Source organism: Myotis brandtii, unplaced genomic scaffold (assembly GCF_000412655.1).
Source record: "Myotis brandtii unplaced genomic scaffold, ASM41265v1 scaffold257, whole genome shotgun sequence".
NCBI lineage: Eukaryota > Metazoa > Chordata > Mammalia > Chiroptera > Vespertilionidae > Myotis > Myotis brandtii.
In genome coordinates, this window is record NW_005359757.1 from 383,619 (window position 1) to 391,418 (window position 7,800).

At 42.8% G+C, this 7,800-nt stretch overlaps 1 long non-coding RNA gene across 2 annotated transcripts in view; it reads left to right on the top strand.

Annotated features, from left to right (window-relative positions):
- The window catches only part of LOC106726375, a 9,076-nt gene extending 8,511 nt beyond the window's left edge, over window positions 1-565 (top strand). For both annotated transcript variants that reach the window (XR_001362439.1, XR_001362440.1), the window contains exon 3: window positions 334-565. This is a non-coding gene — a long non-coding RNA (uncharacterized LOC106726375). The remainder of the gene's footprint in view (window positions 1-333) is intronic.
- Window positions 566-7,800: the final 7,235 nt, after the last annotated feature.

Below are 7,800 nucleotides of genomic sequence, written 5' to 3' on the forward strand. Positions count from 1 at the left end.
GAGGGGAGCTATGGGGGGAAAAAAGAGGAACAACTGTAATAACCTGAACAATAAAGATTTAATTAAGAAAAAAATAAAAGCCAATTGTTGTACAACCACAGAGCTCATATGTTTGTTCATTAAAAAGTATTGTAAGTGCCATTTTCTATAGTAGTTTTAATGAACAACTTTTAACAAATTAATTTTAATCTTTTAAATTAATTTACAAAACTAACAAAACTTAATTAACAAAATCCAAATTGACAAGATTGTATAAATATCTGATTAGTCTTTTGGCAAATTTTTATAGTACACAAATTCATTATGAAATGAGAAATTCTGTGTGTGTCCTAGGAGCATATTGTTGAAGAACAGAAAGACCTATAGCCACCAGCCAGATCAACAAGAAGCAACATGACTGAATTTGAACGATGGATACTCAGGAGCATGACTCAAAAGGGTACACTCACATTCTCTCCCTCCTCAACCCTCCAATTGTATCTTCCTCTTACTCACTTCTAGTGAATTACATTGCTTCCTATTTTATCAAAATGGCTAAAGCCATCATAAAAGTCCTTGTCTACTATTTAATTTCTACAGCTTGGTTCTACACTCATCCTCACATCTGAACCAAAACTAGTCTTCCTGCCTCCAGTTCTCCCCACCTCCACCACTCCAGGTTTCTACTTCAACCTAATCACCTTCCTAAATCCCAGTTTCCATTATGGCACTCTGCTCAAAAACTTTCAAAGAATCTACATGTCTATCAACATGGCCCTGTAAAATGTGATTGTGGCTATTTCCAACATAAATGTTCTCAATGCAGATCATTCCCTTTTATATTCTAACTCTACAAAGATTGTCTTCTCTTATGTCTTTCTCCAAGACTTCTAGAAAACAAAAACTGAGGCAAAGATTACAGGGTATTACTTTATTCAGGGAGGTGTATTCTCAGGACAAGAATGATGGAAAAGGAAAGTGAGGCAGGGAAAGATGGCAAGCTATGTGAGATAAGCATAACAACAATAGCCTCTATTTCACCATAACCTTGAAGTACTTCAGCCAGTCACTTGGTAGGTCACTCACTCAGCTACCTAGGTCCTAGGATGTCTCCAAATAGGCTGATCAGAGAAACTGTCTCAGATTAGCCTGTTAGAGGAAGAAAGGAAAAGAATATTTATCTGTTCAAATTCTTTCTAGCTCCTGGTTTTCTTTAGCCAAAGTAAACTCTCCCACACCTCTAGGTTGCATCTTCTGGGCCTTTTGCAAGCTGCTTAGAAAGCTCAAACTCATGCTTAATAGTGATAATTACTACAAGTATCAGTGTGGTAGTCTCCCAGGCACGGAGCTGGCCAGTGTTGGGTGATAGAACCTCATAGACCACAAATTCTGTCAGGCACAGCAGTTCAGGCAAAACAGATGGATGGAAGAGGTGAAGGTCCTAGAAGCAGATGAGACCAAGAAAATCTGCAGAGGTGTGTAAATTCAGTAAGCCATCTCCCCATCCAGACAAAGCCAGTGCTTTCATAAAATTTGCCCACTGATCATTCAATTCCCTGAATTCCTTGAGGATGTATGCTTATATTCTGCTAGGTTGTGAAAGCTATTTAAAGGTGGTGTGTGGCTTAGCCGGTTTGGTTCAGTGGATAGAGCAGTGACCTGTGGACTGAAGGGTCCCGAATTTGATTCCAGTCAAGGGCACATGCCTGGGTTGTGGGCTCAATCCCCAGCAGGGGACATGCAGGAGGCAACCATTCAATGATTCTCTCTCATCATTGATGTTGCTATCTCTCTCCTCTCTCCCTTCCTTCCTGAAACCAATAAAAATATATTTCAAGGTGGTGGTAGTGGTGGTGGTGGTGGTTGTGGTGTGTGTTTGTTTTTAGTCTCCATTAAATTTCAAACTCATGAATGTCAGGTACTAAGCCAGTAGTAATTCCTTGTATCCCCATCTCAACTGGCAAAATATGGGTGCTTAAATGGTATCCCACCAGTAGCTGCTTAATAAGTGAAAGAACAGAACAACCCAGAGAATAGACCTGGGAATCCCTTTAGCCTAAGTGAACACAAGAAAAACCTCTTTTCTTTTGACTTCATAGAAATAGTCTGAGATTTGAAAGAAACCCTAATGGATACCTAAATCATTCACAGGGATCAGGCCTAAACCAGCAGTCGGACATACCTCTCGCAATCCAGGACCACTGGCTCCTAACTGCTCACCTGCCCACCTGCCTGATTGCCCCTAACCCCCTCTGCCTGCTGGCCTGATCACCCCTAGCCGCCTCTGCCTGCCAGCCTGATCTCTCCAGAAAACAAAATCTGAGGCAAAGATTACAGGGTATTACTTTATTCAGGGAGGTGTATTCTCAGGACAAGAATGAAGGAAAAGGAAAGTGGGGCAAGGAAAGATGGCAAGCTATGTGAGATAAGCGTTACAACAATAGCCTCTACTTCACCATAAGCTTGAAGTACCTCAGCCAGTCACTTGGTAGGTCACTCACGCAGCTATCTAGGATGTCTCCAAATAGGCTGATCAGAGAAACTGTCTCAGATTAGCCTGTTAGAGGAAGAAAGAAAAAGAATATTTATCTGTTCAAATTCTTTCTAGCTCCTGGTTTTCTTTAGCCAAAGTAAACTCTCCCACACCTCTAGGTTGCATCTTCTGGGCCTTTTGCAAGCTGCTTAGAAAGCTCAAACTCATGCTTAATAGTGATAATTACTACAAGTATCAGTGTGGTAGTCTCCCAGGCACGGAGCTGGCCAGTGTTGGGTGATAGAACCTCATAGACCACAAATTCTGTCAGGCACAGCAGTTCAGGCAAAACAGATGGATGGAAGAGGTGAAGGTCCTAGAAGCAGATGAGACCAAGAAAATCTGCAGAGGTGTGTAAATTCAGTAAGCCATCTCCCCATCCTGACAAAGCCAGTGCTTTCATAAAATTTACCCACTGATCATTCAATTCCCTGAATTCCTTGTGGATGTATGCTTACATTCTGCTAGGTTGTGAAGGCTATTTAAAGGTGGTGTGTGGCTTAGCCGGTTTGGTTCAGTGGATAGAGCACTGGCCTGTGGACTGAAGGGTCCCGAATTTGATTCCAGTCAAGGGCACATGCCTGGGTTGTGGGCTCAATCCCCAGCAGGGGACATGCAGGAGGCAACCATTCAATGATTCTCTCTCATCATTGATGTTGCTATCTCTCTCCTCTCTCCCTTCCTTCCTGAAACCAATAAAAATATATTTCAAGGTGGTGGTAGTGGTGGTGGTGGTGGTTGTGGTGTGTGTTTGTTTTTAGTCTCCATTAAATTTCAAACTCATGAATGTCAGGTACTAAGCCAGTAGTAATTCCTTGTATCCCCATTTCATTTCAACTAGTATGGGTGCATAAATGGTATCCCACCAGTAGCTGCTTAATAAGTGAAAGAACAGAACAGCCCAGAGAATAGACCTGGGAATCCCTTTAGCCTAAATGAACACAAGAAAAACCTCTTTTCTTTTGACTTCACAGAAATAGTCTGAGATTTGAAAGAAACCCTAGTGGACACCTAAATCATTCATAGGGATCAGGCCTAAACCGGCAGTCAGACATGCCTCTTGCAATCCAAGACCGCTGGCTCCTAACTGCTCACCTGCCTGCCTGCCTGATCGCCCCTAACCACCTCTGCCTGCTGGCCTGATCGCCCCTAGCCGCCTCTGCCAGCCAGCCTGGTCACCCCTAACTGCCCTCCCCTGCTGGCCTGGTTGCCCCTAACCGCCTCTGCCTAGGCCCCCGCCACCGTGGCTTTATCCAGAAGGATGTCCAGATGGATGTCCGGAAGATGTCTGGTATAATTAGCATATTACCCTTTTTATTAGTATAGATTATACAACATATGCTTTAAGGTAGCATTGCATTAGTAGAAATGAAGAGACATTTCATTAAAAAATGTATATTGGTTTGATATGATTCAAATCCACTTGTTTATGACAAAAATCAAGTCTTTAAGAATAGAATTGCTTGCCATAGCTGGTTTGGCTCAGTGGATAGAGCTTCAGCCTGAGGACTGAAGGGTCCCAGGTTCAATTCTGGTCAAGGGGAGAATAATATTGCTTTGCTATCAAAGCCAAGTAAGGTGTGTCATTCATTGTCCCTGATATGAAGTCTGAGCAGCTCAGTTGCTAGGCGATTTCACTGGGTTCTTATCAAATAAAATCTGTGGAGAAGCAGCTACGCCCACCATGCATTTAGTCTATAAAAACCAAACGTTGGGGAGGACAGAGTGCTTCTGGGGTAGGAGACAGTGGGGGTCAGCAGTTGGGAGGCAGGGAAGATGCGGGAATGCCCAGTGCCTGGAAGCGCCAGAGGGTCTGGGAAATGCAGATCTGCTGGGGGCAGGGGCAGGCTAGAGAGGTCAGGTCCGGAGGGAGACCATGGGTGCAGTTCTGGGGGATCCCCTTCCTTCGAGGCTCCTCCTTCTCCCCTTAACCTCCTAACCTGTCCATTTGGATGAAGGGGGTGGGAAGCAGGTACACAATGCCTGGGCGGGATGCCCCTCAGAACCGGATCCCTCCCAGGGTGGGGGAGGGGTGTTTGTATTGCTTTATTTAATTTTTCTTACACGATGAAGGGGGTGGCAAGGAAGTGTCTGTCAGACATGGTTTCCTTCTGCTTGCTCACCCAACCTGCCCCATGTGATGCCTTTTCCCTTTCTTCCCTGCTGCCCCGAGCTAACATGCATGAGATCGCCAGGACGAAACTGGGGCCCACGTTGTATTGCTTGGAGATTGCGCTCCACAGGAACCTGCCTGATCCAGGGAGGGTTGGGGTCATTCACTGTGGGGAAAGGCTCTATTTAAACAAAGCCACCACTTAGGCACTGGCTGAGCCATTTGTGGAGGGTTTATCATCCTTCTGGCTGTTTCCTTGGAAACAACAAACTCAAGATAGCAGTGGAATGCTGCGTCCCCTTATTTGAAACCCTGATTCTCTAGGCCATTGACTTAGATGCCCCAGGCAAGTGTGGGATGTCCCTTTCTTACTGATATGATGGCGCACAGCCATGTTTTAGGTAGGTTAGGATTTGGGCTCCTACCTGGGCTGGCACAGGGGGCAGGGATACAGCCTGCTGATCCGGTTGTTCTGTGATGGCGTAATGGACAATTTGCATATTCCTCTGTTATCAGTATAGATTCCTTCCCCTACAGTACCACACACATGATCTGTACATAATCACCTTGTTTTAGTTGGTTGAATATGTGATTGTAGATACTTTAAGAGCCTATAATCATAAAAAGCACATTGCTGATGAAGTAAAAATGTGGATTTTTTTAGTAAATAAGTAAGTGAGAAGAAAAGGTATGAGTAGAAAAGTGAGAACGTTCAGATTGAAGTTAAAAGGTGACTGGCTAAATAACATCTTGCCTACACTCCAAGAAAAGCATTTACACAGTTGATTGAAAAATATGTGGGTCCCACCCCATATACTGTTTATTTCCCCATTCTTCTGTGGCTTATCATTGAAATCTTGTTTGCTCTATTTGTGCTGTTACCTCTGCTCTTTATTCTCTCTGTTCCTTGAACATCTTATCCTCTGTGCTACTTCCTAGCTTCAAGACTACTCTAGAGAGAGGATAGCACTGCCGAGGGCAAGCACAAAAAACAAACATACAACAGCTTTCATAACAACTAACTTTTTTCTATTCCTACCCCATGACCCAGAGGTTTCTCTTCCAAAGGGAGGGGGTGATCTATCTTGGGGGTCACACTCTTGTAACATCACTACTCTCCACAGTGCCTCCTTCATATGCCTCTCTAGCACAGCCCCTACTCAGCACCATTTACAGATCCATACATTCAGGCTAGAGAGGTCAGGTCTGGAGGGAGAAACCCTGATTCTCTAGGCAAGTGACTTAGATGCCCCAGGCAAGTGTGGGATGTCCCTTTCTTACTGATATGATGGCACACAGCCATGTTTTAGGTAGGATAGGATTTGGGCTCCTACCTGGGCTGGCACAGGGGCAGAGATACAGCCTGCTGATCCAGTGGTTTTGTAATGGACAATTTGCATATTCCTCTATTATCAGTATAGATTCCTTCCCCTACAGTACCACACACATGATCTGTACATAATCACCTTGTTTTAGTTGGTTGAATATGTGATTGTAGATACTTTAAGAGCCTATAATCATAAAAAGCACATTGCTGATGAAGTAAAAATGTGGATTTTTTTAGTAAATAAGTAAGTGAGAAGAAAAGGTATGAGTAGAAAAGTGAGAACGTTCAGATTGAAGTTAAAAGGTGACTGGCTAAATAACATCTTGCCTACACTCCAAGAAAAGCATTTACACAGTTGATTGAAAAATATGTGGGTCCCACCCCATATACTGTTTATTTCCCCATTCTTCTGTGGCTTATCATTGAAATCTTGTTTGCTCTATTTGTGCTGTTACCTCTGCTCTTTATTCTCTCTGTTCCTTGAACATCTTATCCTCTGTGCTACTTCCTAGCTTCAAGACTACTCTAAAGAGAGGATAGCACTGCCCAGGGCAAGCACAAAAAACAAACATACGACAGCTTTCATAACAACTAACTTTTTTCTATTCCTACCCCATGACCCAGAGGTTTCTCTTCCAAAAAGGGGGGCTATATATCTTGGGGGTCACATTCTTGTAACATCACTACTCTCCACAGTACCTCCTTCATATGCCTCTCTAACACAGCCCCTACTCAGCACCATTTACAGATCCATACATAAAATTGTAAATGTAACATGAGGATGTTCAATGTTCCACTTTCATAAAAAGACACCATTTATTCAAGCCGCTTCAATTTTTTTCCTGGTACGTAAAGTCTACCAGATTCTGTATCTTTTCCACATTGTTGAATTTTAACATTGTGTGAAAACTGTACAGTAGATTGTGGGAGGAAGGAAATCTTCCCTCCCCCAATATGGCATTTGCCACCTCAAAGGAGGGTAATAAGACGATGACTTCCAGATAAGAGCTTTGAACTAGTCATGAATTTGTAGAAGAAAATACTTTAAGAGCCTATAATCATAAAAAGCACATTGATGATGAAGTAAAAATGTGGATTTTTTTAGTAAATACGTAAGTGAGAAGAAAAGGTATGAGTAGAAAAGTGAGAAAGTTCAGATTGAAGTTAAAAGGTGACTGGCTAAATAACATCTTGCCTACACTCCAAGAAAAGCATTTACACAGTTGATTGAAAAATATGTGGGTCCCACCCCATATACTGTTTATTTCCCCATTCTTCTGTGGCTTATCATTGAAATCTTGTTTGCTCTATTTGTGCTGTTACCTCTGCTCTTTATTCTCTCTGTTCCTTGAACATCTAATTGGGTCCTTATCCTCTGTGCTACTTCCTAGCTTCAAGACTACTCTAAAGAGAGGATAGCACTGCCCAGGGCAAGCACAAAAAACAAACATACGACAGCTTTCATAACAACTAACTTTTTTTCTATTCCTACCCCATGACCCAGAGGTTTCTCTTCCAAAAAGGGGGGCTATATATCTTGGGGGTCACATTCTTGTAACATCACTACTCTCCACAGTACCTCCTTCATATGCCTCTCTAACACAGCCCCTACTCAGCACCATTTACAGATCCATACATAAAATTGTAAATGTAACATGAGGATGTTCAATGTTCCACTTTCATAAAAAGACACCATTTATTCAAGCCGCTTCAATTTTTTTCCTGGTACGTAAAGTCTACCAGATTCTGTATCTTTTCCACATTGTTGAATTTCAACATTGTGTTAAAACTGTACAGTAGATTATGGGAGGAAGGAAATCTTCCCTCCCCCAATATGGAGGAGGGTAA